The sequence below is a fragment of the Argiope bruennichi genome, chromosome X1, assembly GCF_947563725.1.
Source record: "Argiope bruennichi chromosome X1, qqArgBrue1.1, whole genome shotgun sequence".
Classification (NCBI taxonomy): Eukaryota; Metazoa; Arthropoda; class Arachnida; order Araneae; family Araneidae; genus Argiope; species Argiope bruennichi.
In genome coordinates this window covers 136,025,746-136,040,632 of record NC_079162.1, presented here as the reverse complement: position 1 = coordinate 136,040,632, position 14,887 = coordinate 136,025,746, and the positions used below count along the sequence as shown (strand labels likewise).

The 14,887-nt window shown below is 28.3% G+C and overlaps 1 protein-coding gene across 4 annotated transcripts in view; it reads right to left on the bottom strand.

Annotated features, from left to right (window-relative positions):
- Positions 1-6,021, bottom strand: part of LOC129958872 (zinc finger CCCH domain-containing protein 18-like) — a 97,086-nt gene extending 91,065 nt beyond the window's left edge. For 3 of the 4 annotated variants that reach the window (XM_056071597.1, XM_056071594.1, XM_056071596.1), the window contains exons 1-2: positions 5,916-6,006; positions 2,157-2,251 (exon numbers count right to left, since the gene is read on the bottom strand). The gene's annotated coding sequence lies outside the window, so the exon portion shown is untranslated. Of the gene's footprint in view, positions 1-2,156; positions 2,252-5,915 lie in introns of all 4 variants that reach the window. The other variant, XM_056071595.1, reaches the window with a different exon arrangement.
- Positions 6,022-14,887: the final 8,866 nt, after the last annotated feature.

Sequence of the window (14,887 nt, the reverse complement as noted above, 5' to 3'; positions counted from 1 at the left end):
TATTTTTTTAAATTTTAATATTTATTTCTGTATTTGCATAATATTTGCACACCTTCTATTGTAAAACAAATGATATCTTTTTCATAAGTCATAAAAATGAAAAAACTATCAATACCAAAAATTTAAGTCACCCTTTATAAAATTAGCAATCAAGATATTTTTTCAATATTTCTTAAACTACCAGTTTATTTAGATGGATATATCATTTCTGAAAATGTTGTCATTGATGTAGAAGCATATCATGATCAAACAGTTTATATTTGATTTTTATATATGCAACAACAAATCAGATTCAACGTAGTTGGGATAGAAAGTGTAAATTTCCTCCTGCACTAACTTGCTTCATTTAGAAATTTGAGTTGTAGCCTTATTAAGCTAAGCATTCCAAAATGGTTACCATTGAAAGACTGGCAAAACTACCACAATATTAACGACAGAGCAATGCCATGTTCTAAATAAGTTTTCAAATCATTATTTTTAATAGAAAAGAATAGCAGAGTTCAGAAATGTTCAGGCTATTAAAACATTGTCTTATCACTTCTAATGTTTAGTAAAGGATTTTTTTTTAATTTTATTTTTTAATGTTTAAGGTATATGACTGTTCATTTTGAATTTTTTGAAAAATGTTCAAATATAGTTATATTTTGAATATCTACATAAAAAGATTGAAAAAACATCTATGACACCAAATTATATCAGTCAAATGTTTTTTTTTTTTTTTTTTTTTTTTTTTTTTTACTAAAGAGCAAAAATTTTCTAATTTAGAAGTATATTTATAATTTACTTAAAATTTTGCAGATAACTTAAGAAATATATTATTTAGTTTCTGAACTGAAAAATAAGTTATATTTTTATATATTTTTTAAATATTGGGGTTCGGTTAACTAATAACATAAAATTTTCAATTTTTTTCACATTGTGAAGCATTAAATGTTTCTAAATAAACAGATTACTTATTCTCTATTTCAGGAACTACAGAATATATTGAGAAATTATTAATCCAAATTTGAACAAAAATTACACATTAGATTTTAATTTATGAGGGTTTTTTTTTTTTGTAAGAAAATTCTATCAAAAATATTAGGATTTAAGGAAATAGCTTTTAATGATATAAAATGGCATTAAAATGCATGTAAACGTAAATATAAAAATCAGTATAATTACCAAAAAATGGACTAACAGATAACTCTTTATAAACAGAGAATTCTGTTTTATAAAGAATTTTATTCAATGAACTATTTTAAAAACTTTAAAATGTAAAAGAAAAAAATCAAGCATGTTTGTTTGTTTGTTTGTTTTTTTCCTTTCTTTCTTTTATCATGATGTTAACAGAGGTAAAATAACTTGGCTCCACAGTTCAAGAAGCAATGATATTGTTTCGAATTTCATGATAATAAAAATAATTGTTACAAATGATGTACAAAACTAATTTTTCAAAAATGACTGAAACTAAAGGGGAAAAAAATGCATTCATTCACACAAAATTGATATAATTGAAAAACTACTTTTTAAATCGTTAAAGTGGTATAAAAATTTTTGTGCAATAATATGCTATTGTTTTATAGCAAAAACAAGTTGAAATTCTATTTTTATTTTTGTAATTAAACTTCTATTGAAAATTTTGAAAAATACGCTCGTAGTTGCCTCAAGCACCCAAGAAGAAACTTTCCAAATTTCATGTTCCTAACTTCAACAGTTTATCCTGGGCATTGCTCTGTTAATCAGGACAAACCTTTATATGTAAAGAATTGGGGAGAATATTCTATAAAAAAAAGAAACAAAAAGGAAAAATCATTGTAAAATAATAGAATTTAAACTCTAAGGAATAAAAAGTTTTGAAATGTTTTTTTTTTATTATTTATTTATTTATTTCTTTAAAGAATTTTAAGTTCCAGAACTAGCAGTTTTTCCCCCTTAGTAAAAACTAAAATTTGGCGAGATTGGCCACACAAATAATAATTTTCAAATGATAGGGACATTTAAAAATACTGTGAAAGAAATAACTATCATTGAAAACTTACAACTTCAAGTTAAAAATCTCATCATACTAGATTTCATGCAATCGACTAACTTCATTATACACCATAATTAGTTATAATTCAGCATAATACCAAAACAACATATTAATGAGAATATTGATTGAAAGTGCAACATACATATGAGGTTTCACAGCAAGTGTTTTCGCAGTAGCTTCTGCCATGTTCAAAATATCTCTTTGGAATACCAATTCTTCCTGTTGTATTCTTATTTTCTGTTGGTTGAACCAATTTCAGTATTCTTTTTTAACAGCACATAAATATTAAACACATACTTGAAAGACATAACTTAAATAAATTCTTCAACATCTCAAACACTAAACTTTTTTTTTAATGTTCAAGAAATTAAAAAAAAAAATGTGCCACAAATATGCAACAGTATGCATTTCCTATTGCCCATTCTGGAGAAGTATTCCAGTATTTCAATAAACAGCAATGCATATTGCTGCAGAAAGAGGGAGCGGAAAAATAGGCTCATTAAGGGTTATCTTAATATGTGTTGGAATCCATGGATTCCTTGTCCGAATTCTTCCACTTTCTTGGGTTTTTTTCTTGATACATGTGATAAGCAAGCTTTTACAATTATGCTTTCAAAATATGGTATGGAATCAAAAAGTTTTCTTTGCATATCTCCAGAAAATTAAGCACTTTTTAAGGACCTTTTTTTTCAAAATAAAGCACTCTTAAGGTATTGAAAAATGGTTTTCAAATTTAAGCACTTTGCATGATACTACACACACTGATTTAACATCATAACAAACTGTTATATTCATTTTTGTAATGAGCAGCGACTCCAGTGTTTTTGTATTTATGTTAGAAGATTCCATTTGTTTTTTTCTAATAAAGCTGAAAATTCATTCCCTACCAACAGTGAGGATTCAGGAAGAGGATATTTTTGGCATTTTTTATAATTTTCTGTGTTTTTTATTATATATCCATAACTCCGTAGTTTTCATCTAATTTCTGTGGCTATTTGAGGGTATGATAACAAAGTAAAAAAAAAACATTGGTTCTGTAAATGGTAGGATAATTTTTTTGCCACACATCTCTCAAATGAAAGGTGGCAGAATACTAATAACATAACTGGGTGGTCATGATTATTGATATGAAATAATGAATTTCAGAATTTGCATAATGGCTATATGAGAAAACTCAGTCAATTTTCTATCTATAAAATGTAAAGTGGTTTTCTAGGAAGAAGAGAGTAGAATTATCTGGAAAACAGAAAGTGATAAGGAACATGGAAGCACTAATGACACAGCTAGAGGTCAGGAGCTTTCATTATGAAATTAAAATTTTTGAAATAGGTTCAATGTTTAGGATTGGTGAATCCTATTGTGGTTGATTTTGATTTTGGTAACGTTCATCATTTCATGGGCAATGTTATATGGGTATTGCTAGTTAATTTTTAACCATAGCTCAATTTCGAAGTGAGGATTTATCTGCCCATATATGTAATAAGAAAAGCAAGGAAAGGAGATTAAAAATATCAGTTTGAAATTTTTCCATCTAGGTGGAAAAGAATTTACTAGAAATTCAAATGACTTTTTACTATAGCTGCAGCATACTTTATAAGTAACATTTAATCTTATATTAATTAAATAATATAGCCCCTTCTTATAACATATCGAACAAATAATATTTAATTATCAAAATATCTCATAAAAATATGAAGATAAATAGCAGGATACAAATAAAGATGAATTCAGAGATATCTAAAAGCAGATAGAAGCATAAAATTCTAAATTAAATTTTCAAAAATTAATTAAATGACTATTAAAATACATAAATTAGAAACATAATTGCAAAAACTGATAAAAAAAATGGCATAATAAAACACAGATTTACATGCTTCCCACTGAAACAGCTATGTTTTAAAAATGAACTTTCTTTTAATGAAGTTTTGGGTGGTAAATAAAATATTCTATTAAAAAATAATGCAATAAATGAAAAGCATATTAATTTATAGTTTAGTTTATTAATATTACAAAGTTATTCTTTGATAAAATCATTCAATTTCCTTTGGAACATTCCATTGACAGTAAAATTGTTATTGTTTGGAAAGTCGTGAAGGAAAAAGAAACATACCAATTAGGAAAAGACAAAAGCAAGAATTGTTTCAGTAATATACATTTATCTTGTTATTTCTTAAATTTATACAAATTGTTATTCTAAAGGTTTCCAATTTATATATTAAGTGCATATATAATAAAAATTATTGTCCTCCTCTCTGATGATAAATTTGTTTTTATTATAATACAGAAAAAAACCAAAGACACTGCTACCACATAATCAATGTTTTTGAAGATATTTAAGTAAAAACCACATTATAATTATACTTTCAACTAAATACACTCCAATTATATAAATCACAGTATATGTAAATATTAAATAACGTTTTCAATTATGCGCAAAATTTAGAAGAACAATAACTTTTTTCACTTACCTATGATCACTTTTAAATTACTTTAAGCAGAGTATAACTCAATAAATTCAAATTTAAAAAACAAAAGCAATTCATAAAAGAAGTCACTTTTAATAGAACTGGTAATTACTCAGATAACATAGCATAGTGTTAAATATGTATAGGTAACCCATGTATGACATGACATTTCTATAATGCAGAATTCAATTAATGGAAAAAAATTACATACAAGAGGCTATCCTAAATCACTATTTCATTATAACATGGTTTAAATAGTAACAAAAATCCTTAAATACAGAACATAATAAAAGAATTTTAAGAGAAATTTTTATGGAAAAAAAATAGCCTTAAATGATATCTGAATAACAGACAATAAGATTTCAGAAATGATTACCATAATATTTAAAATTATGTTTTCTACCTAAAAATACTTTCACTGAGAAAAATTTAAGTTCAATTTTACTAGTCTTTTGTATAATAAAACAAAATTTTAAGATTTTGCACTAAAAGTATATAACATAATCAAAAATAACAGACGTTCATGCAGTAGAATTTTCTGGCCAGGCATTAAATGTCTACTGTCAGTGATGATTTATCCCCATGATGAAGAAAATATTATACAATGCAATAAGTTTTCATCAATATATATATATCTATTAATTATATAAGATGTTTCTATTCATTATTAAAATATAATATGTTTTTATTCAGTTTTAAAACCCATCTACTTCTCTACACTAATTCTTATTTTGTATAATAAAATTTGAAAAAAGATTTATATGGCTTTTTTACCCAGATAGTTACATATAAATATTCTGAATATGAAATAAAATTATGAGTAAATAAATTCTTCCACTGCAAAAAAAGGTGAATAACTGTTTGATGACACTTGAGTGAATTTCTTTCTATTCACTGTCTTAAAATTAAAACACTTTTCGTTCACTATAAGTAAAAATACTGTGGCCAGGCTTTGGCAGAACATAAAATAAATAAGCATTCAACTCAATTTCGACTTGAAATATATCTGAGCAGCAAGTCACATGGAAACGTGAATGATATTGGAATTATTAATTCATTGGGGAACATATGTTCAAGTTCAACATTTAGCTATATCAATTTTCACATAAAGTACGTAAATAATTTCTTACCGATGGTCATATAAATAAAAATAACTGAATGGTTTACAATTCAATCTATATCAGAATAAACTCGTAAAAACCGACGAAGTATTTAATAAGCAGGATATAAATCTCGGAAAAACTAATTCAGATGTGAAGAATTTTAAATAAAAAAAAAAAAAAAAAAACTTCTTTTACACTCCACAATAAATTGATTACTGGCACATCAACAAACGTCCCCAAGAAAGTACATACCATCAGTTGCGAGAGGAAACATCATAATATATTCTTTTAAAAATTTCAAAAAATAATTTTAAACATATCAAAATTAACAACCTGTTACAAAAATCAGGACCAAAGGATCCATATACAACAAACTCCTTCCAATCTAGAACCATCAAAATCATCCAAATCTTTAAAAAAAAAAACCACAGGCTTTTTTTTTTTTTTTTTTTTTTTTTCGATCGCTCACTAACAATTAGAAATATGGAGTCACGGTTACGTATAATTGATTAGGGAAAAAAATGGGAGTGGAATATTGCAAAATTGAAAATATAAAGAGTTTCAGAAGCATGTAGATGTTCTCTTTGCACAGTAAAGCATTTTTGTTAATAAAACTGAAATTTCTCTACTACTTATAATTTTTTTCTTCGAAATTAAATAAATAAACTATCGGAAGCAATTCAGTACTCACTATTCCTTGAGAGCAGCACACAGGAATGACGAATATTTTACGAGCGGTTATTAGAGATGCATAATCCACGATTTTTTGAATAACAAATAATTTTGCCATTGTTATTTTTAAATATTTGTTCCAAATATCTGTTATTTCTATCATATTAATTAAAAATTATTAATTAGTATTAAATATAAAATTTATTAATTGTAATTAATACTTAATTTACTAATTTAAGTAACGTGTGATTGAAATAATTTATCTATTTCAGCTTACTTCTTAAATTTTATTTTTTTCTCAAAACTATTAATTTAATTTCTTTATTTTAGTGAACAATTTTTTGAAGTATTTGAATTAAATATACATGTCATTTCTTTAAAATGTTTACTTTAGTTCTATATTCTACCAATAGATGGCGCCAGCAGAAAACAGAATATATGCAATCAAAGATACTCATGTTCGAAGCAATTAAAAATGATCTGTATAGAATAGTTCATCGTCAAATGCGAATATCGGAAAGTCAAGGTCACTCCTATAAAGTGGAGCGATGACTTCGCTCTTTCCAGTGAAGCCTCATACTTTCCTGTGAAGTCACCGCTCCTATAAATTTCAGTGATATGCAATTCAATGATACGATAATTCCAAGAATAAACGGTGCGTTCACTTCAGTGGGTAAGGGACTTTCCCTATGCATGATTGAACTCTTGTTCGAGAGCTTCCATAGAACAGATCGTATCGAATGTTACTTCCTGTCGTGATCCAAGACCTGTAATCGGAATATACCAGTAAGATCGTAATAAGGATTTGAATCACACCTCTCTTCGAAAAGTATTGATCACTGGTATTTGTGACATTTTGATATTGGTTACGTAATAACCGCTCGTAAAATATTCGTTATCCCTAACGGTTATTACGTAACCAATATTATAAAGTCACAAATACCAGTGATCAATACTTTTCAAAGAGGGGTGTGATTCAAATCCTTGATACGATCTTACTGGTGATATTTCGATTACAGATTTTGGATCAGGATAGAACGAACAATCGATACAATCTGTCCAATGGATCCAATCTCGAAAAAAACAGAAAAGGAGAAATCTGTGAATGGGTGAAAAGTGAACGGACTGGTTACTCTTGGAATTATCGTATCATTGAATTGCATATCACTGAAAATTATCGGAGCGGTGATTTCACTCGAAAGTAACAATCGATACGATCTGTCCAATAGAAGCTCTCGAACAAAACAGAAAAGGAGAAATCTGTAAATGTGTGAAAAGTGAACGCACCGGTTTTTCTTCGAATTATCGTATCATTGAATTACATATCACTGAAATTTATCGGAGCGGTGACTTCACTGGAAAGTGTGAAGTCGCCGCTCCACTTCATGAGAGTGACCTTGACTTTCCGATATTCGCATTTGCACTATTCCATACAAATCATTTTTAATTCCTTGTGACATGACTGCAAATATTCTGTTTACTGCTGGCGCCATGTATTAAGTATTAATTACAATTAATAAATTTCATATTTAATACTAATTAATAATTTTTAATTAATAATATGATTGAAATAACAGATATTTGGAACAAATATTTAAAAATAACAATAGCAAAATTATTTGTTATTCCAAAAATCGGGGATTATGCATCTTTAGATTAGGAATTAAGGATGACAATTGTTTTACGAACTATTATAACGTAACCAATATCAAAAAATCACAAATACTAGTAACTAATACTATTCTAATGTAGAGATGATGAATATTTTACGAACGGTTATTATATAAGCAATATGAAAAAGTCAGAAATACCAGCTATTAACACTTTTCAAAGAAAGGTAGAGATGCATAATCCACGATTTGTTGAATAACGAATAAGTGGGTTAATATTATTTTTAAATATTTGTTCCAAATATCTGTTATTTCAATCATATAATTAATTAAAAATAATTAATTAGTCTTAAATATAAAATTTATCAATTGTAATTAATACTTCATTTACTAATTTAAGTAACGTGTGATTGAATAAATTTATCTATTTCAGCTTACTTTTTAATTTAGATTTTTTTCAAAAATATTTACTTAATTCGTTTATTGGAGTAAAGCATTTTCTGAAAAAATTGAATTTAAAAAAATGCATTTTTCTTTAAAAAGGTCACTTTAGTTCTAAATTCTACAAACAGATGGCGCCTCTAGAGTGAACGGAATGAGTGCCATTAGAAAGTCATGTCACAGACAATTATAAATTATTTTTATGGGATAGTGCATTGTCAAATGCGAATGTCAGAAAGTCAAGGTCGCAAACACCACTTAACGCAGCGGTGACTTCACACTTACGAATACTTTCCTGTGATAACTCCCTTTTCAGTGATATGCAATTCAATGATACGATAATTCCAAGAATAACCAGTCCATTAACTTTGCAACCCATTCACATATTTCTCCTTTTCCCTTTATTTTCGTTATGGGAATGGGAGACCCTGAGGAGACAAGAAAAAAATGTTTTGAGTTGCTGGCATTTTCTTTCCTCTCCAGGAGGATCGGGGATCAGCTGATACCCCTTCTTTTCTTTCAAAGGTGTCGGCTGAGGTCTCATAATGTCAATACGGGAAGTAGTTCTTTTGCAGTGTTAGGTTGAAGGAAATCCACGACTCTTTTTATTCCTTTTCCACCTACAATATATTTTCCTATTCCCGACTTTAAGATTTTGCATTAATATCGTACATAAAATTGAAATCGACGGGTTCCTTCAATGTCTTTTTGATACATTCACCTAAGAATGATCAATCGTGTATAAATTTTTAAGCATTATGAATAAAATATTTTTTTCAATAAATTTTTCAGTATTTCAAGGTGAAAATATGAATACTGAGGAAACTTGAAATTCATTTTACTTGAATTTGTAATTGCAGTTTTTGATAATTCTATCTCATTTCTGCTGTTTTAGATAACGAAGCATTGTTAGTGTTTATCATGAGGTTTCATGGTACATTAAACTGAGAATGATTAATTTTATATTAATAAAGCGAAAAGAAAATTTCCTTTTTTTAAGTTGATTATTTTCCACGTATTATACAACAAAGAGATCTTATATTCTTTTTTTGTTAAATAAATTTTGAAAAAACCGTTATCATGTAATTATTTCTCATACAAAATACGTACTTTTATGGATGTAATTTCAAGATCTTTATAAATGAAACCATTAATTTCTTCTACACAATTAGAAAGAATCATTAGATGAATGGATTATTCTAGGCATAACTAATTTTATATTCCTTTTATAGGCATTTTTTATTTTCTAAAAAGTATTTTGAGAAAGTGGGAAAGAAATAAAAAGAGACGCGGATTTCTTTCAATCTATAACCGCAGAGGAACAACTCCCCGTATTGACATTATGCTATCAAACTTAAACGGCCTGAGCCGACATTTCTGAAAGAAAAGAAGTGGTATCGGCTGATCCCCTACCCTCCAGAGGGAGGAAAGGAAATCCCAGAAACACAAAACATTCTTCTCTTGTGTCCGGAGGGTCCCATCCCCTTAACGCGAATAAAGGGAAAAGGAGAAATCTGTGAATGGGTTGAGAAGTGAACGGACCGGTTATCCTTGGAATTATCGTATCATTGAATTTCATATCACTGAAATTTATCGGAGCGGTGACTTCACTCGAAAGTGTGAAGTCACAGCTCCACTTAATGGTAGCGACCTTGACTTTCCGATATTCGCTTTTGGCAATGCATTATACCATAAAAATAATTTCTAATTGACTGTGCCATGACTTTCTGCTTACATATATTCTGTTCACTACTGGCACCATCTATTGGTAGAATATAGAACTAAAGTAAGCATTTTAAAGAAATGACATATAGTTTTAATTCAACTTTTTCGAAAAATGCTTTTCTCCAATAAATAAATTAAATAAACAGTTTTGAAAAAATCAAATTTAAAAAGTAAGCTGAAATTGCAAAATCAATTCAATCACTCGTTACTTAAATTAGTAAATTAATTATTAATTACAATTATAAATTTTATATTTAATACTAATTGATAATTTTTAATTAATAAAATGATTGAGATAACAGATATTTGGAAAAAAGTATTTAAAAATAACAGTATCAAAATTATTTTTTATTCAAAAATTCGTGGATTATGCATCTCTACTCGTAACCTCCAGAAAAATAAGATTTTTACTGTATTAAAATTTTTCAATTTTTTTCATTAATAGTCTTATTCTACTATATTATTCTGTAAGTTTACGGTAAAAGAACATAGGATTTGAAGTTTTTTCCCCTTTTTTCTATGGGTTAAATTTACTATTGTATTGCCATTAAATGAATGCATATATTCTTTTGTGTTCATAAAAGTAAATAAGAGACTAATTTGATTCTAAAATGGAATAACTAATTAAAAGTCTTATACAATGTACAAATGCATTAAAATTGAAATTATTACAAATGGTATTACACAATAAGCGACAAATTTAATAATATTATTTATATCACTACTTGGGATAAAGTTTTCAAGCAAAAAAATAAAAAAAATCCCTAGGGTCCATCCAAATCCATTTAAATACCTTTTTTAAGAATGCTTTATTAACTTTCTTTTTTGCATAAAACCATATAGTCTCCAGCGATCTTGTATTTTAGCTTTATTTTTTAAAAATTAAATCAGCTAAATTATATTTTAAGAACATTTTAAATTTAAATCCACAATAATCGCAATCAAGATAAGTGAATCAAATGCATTCGCCAGAGGTTTTCAAAAGAGATTCTTACAAAATTTTCAATGGGGTCAATTCACGGTCACGTGTCAGGTACCAAACAAACCGTTTCTGTTCAATTTTTAACCCTTCTGGGATGTCTGCCGATAACGTTGATAAAACCATAAATTTAGTAAATGTTACGCTAGCCGATCAATTATTAAAAACTTATGATTTTTTTAAAGATATTATTTTAAATTATTTTCGCCACATTTTCGTAGTTATATAATTTTATTTCTTATATTAAAATTTTAATTAGTATTTTCAATGGAATTATTGTTTTTGCATAATTAATTAACGTCGCTTTTTAATTCTTTCTTTAATATTTCCTTTCCTATATCCTTCCCCCCCCCCTTTTTTTTTATCCAAATGATACATTTTGACAAATGACTATGGCAGAGGTTTTGAAAAATTACATATGTTCTTTTTTACATATTATTTAAATGATATTGAATTATAAATCTTATAAATATAGTTCTTTTTTAAAATAAATTATTACTCTTAGATAAGTTAATATTTTAAAGCTTACTAATAAAATTATTACATTTTTTTTTCTTATGTAATGATTTTTATTAATATTGAGACTTAGATGTTTTCAGTTTGCTCAGAGGAAAGAACATAAAATTCAAATTAGTATATATTGAATAAATTTTGTTTACAATTTCGAATTATGAAATATAAAAGGTATAGATACCTTTTTTTAAATCTATGCAACTTATGAATCAGTTATTTCATTTTAATTTGTAGAGATCATTAAAGGAAAACAAACAAAATTACAGTTTCATATTTTTTATTTACACATTACAAATATATACATATAGATATAGATAGATAAAATATATATGATAATTATTTGAAAAAATGTGATCAAATGGATGTTTCAATGTACTTACTAATTCAAAAAACTATTTATCAACATTTATTTTTCTAGACAGAAAAAATATAAACACAGTATGACAAGAATGTCAATGTAAATGATGAAACCAATTTTATTCAACAGAAACATCCTAGATAATAAACAACTGTTTTTTTTTTATCGCCAATAAAAACATAATGTTGAACAATATACTTTTAAAGCAGAACATTTATGATTTTTTTTAATGCTAAAGTTACATTGATAAAAATTACATTGAATGAATATCATAAAATAAAACGTACAATACAGTAAATTTAATAAACAAGAATAAGGTCATGATATATATATATAGAGAGAGAAGTTAAATAGGATATAAAGACGAGTTAGCAGAAACACTTTTATGCTTTTACAGAATTTTATAATTCAAAATTGATATGTTAAAAAAATAGAAAAAAAAAGTGAGACATGCATGTAGTAATGAAGTTGGGAATAAAAATTATATAATAAATGCTGATATGGAAATTGATTTTCAATGAAAAGACCTGTATTTATTAAAACAGAAAGCACTGAGGTGCACAATGGTATAACATGATATTATTGATGATATTATATGATGAGAGTCAATTTCAGTTTAAATACAATAAACTATTGACATTTCATTTTTAACAATAGAAAAGTTGTTTGATATAAATTCACTTTGAATCCATCACAAATCTACAAATGTAATTTGAAAACTAGTAATAATGATTTCTGGAGCCATCCATTTTGCTCTTTTGTTTTTAGACATGATTACCCAGCAATAACTGAATAACATGAATTACCAAAAGATAAAGAAAACTTTAAGGTTCATAATAAAAAAGTAAAACCTCATAATGCATTTTATTATAATGCCAAAAACTAAAAATCAAATGCAAAAATTATTTGACATTAATTAATGGTTTTTATACTTAACTAATTTATATACTTAATTAAATGACATGTGTTTTCAAAACTTAAATATATATATAGCATTCAATTTATCAAATTAAGAGCATGTTTAATAAAATACATCAATTATATATATATATATTATAACAGTCAATAAGAAAATTATTCACATCCACCTAAGTTCAGCATTATAGCAGTTGTTATTTTTGCAGCAGGAGTTTGTTTACTTACATTAATTAAATTTAGATAAGATTTTTTAGAAAGTGCAATGTAATATTCATGTAAACATTTTAAAACCTTCTAAGCATATTCAAAATTATCAGAAATTTCATCAATTGTGAATAAAGTGAATTAGAAATGCTCTCACGATTTTGCTTGATTGTTTTTGTTGGCAAATCGCTTACCGATTTCTTTTTTTCGAAGAATTTTTCTAAAAAATAACTGAAACATTTGCGATTACTGGAATTCCATTTACGATTTAATAAATGAACACACACTGAATGAATTCTTGAAAATGATCTAAGCATATCACCGACTTCGAAGGCTTGAAAAAATCTATACCAAAGGTACCAACCCTAGGTAGGATTGTTGAAAGGAAAATAAGACATTTTATCATGACAGTCACTCTTGTGTTTCGCATTAAAGCATCCATCAGCACACCAGTATTTCCTCTGTGGCGGCTCGCCACTAGCGCGGAAAAAATGCCAATGTGGCGAGAAGAAAAGGAACCGGTTTCAGCGGAGATAAAAGGAAGAACTCGACCTTCGACCCTTCACTTGATGTCGATTCATTCATTCTCTCTCCAGCCATGGAAGGAGGCGGTCGCTCGGACGCATCTAGTACGCGTAGCAAATGTAGAGTGAGGAGTGTTTATCCAGGATATCTCTCTCAGCCCACTGAATTTATCAGAGAGATAGAGCAGCGCTGTAATACTCTGTGCCAAGTGTACAGAACCCTGAAAGATTCTGAGAAAACCCTAAAGGAATATGAGTCAGGACAAAACCTTCCCAGGCACATAATGAACGAGAGTGCCAGAAAAGAATGGATAGAGGAGCACAAAAGACGAATATCCATATGTGAGGGGAAGCTAAAGAATTCAAAACCCTGCATCAAGAGATATTGCATCGTACATAATGGGGCCAAAAATCTATGTGCACACATCAAACATCTCCAAACCAGAATCCAGCAACAAAAAACCATTGCAAGTACCTTCATCGACACCCTAAAGCAAATGAGAGAAAACAACCTTGATAACACAACTCAATACCTTGATGACTACGCCAAACTTAAAGAGATACAAGCTGACATCGACAACATAGATGGAGAGTTAGGTGAATTAGGCCCGTGCCCTGTCAAGAATTGTGACAAACACACCCCCGTAATCGAGGATCAGCCTGCACAGATGGATATTGAAATTGAGCAGCCCTTTCAACCTATTGATAAGAGACACGCGGCAAAAAGAAAAACATCCACATCCACTGAAAACCCAGACGTAGCCACCTGCAATAAATTTCAAATCCTAGAGGAAACAGCGCTACCAAGAAAAGATATTCCCCCCATACATCTTAAGCTAACAGAAGGATACAACCTGGTATTGCAAGAAATAAACAGAAAATTCCCCAACACTGACAATATTTATAATAACGGATTCATCAAAATCGCCCCCAACACTGACGCTGAAAGAACAGGAATCCTTGAAATCCTTAGTGAAAAGAAGCTTGAGTATGTTTTGACCGAAGACCCTGCTGAAAGACCGCTGAAAATCATCGTCAAGGGACTGCCAATAAACCACGACTTAAACGAGTTAAAACAAGAATTAGAAGCCCTACAATTTAGTATTGGACGCATCTCCCAGCTAAAAAACTATAGAAACAAGACCTACTACAACATCCTCCTCGTGGAAATCAAGAAAACTGGGAACTTCAACAACGTCTATAACATCACCCACTTATCTTATATCAGAGTCAAAATTGAAACATACAGGAGACCGGCAAAGGCCACGATGTGCTTCAGATGTGCTGGGTTTCACCACAGCGCTAGGAATTGCAGATGCAATCCGCGCTGTATAAAATGCAACGGGGATCACATGACCAAC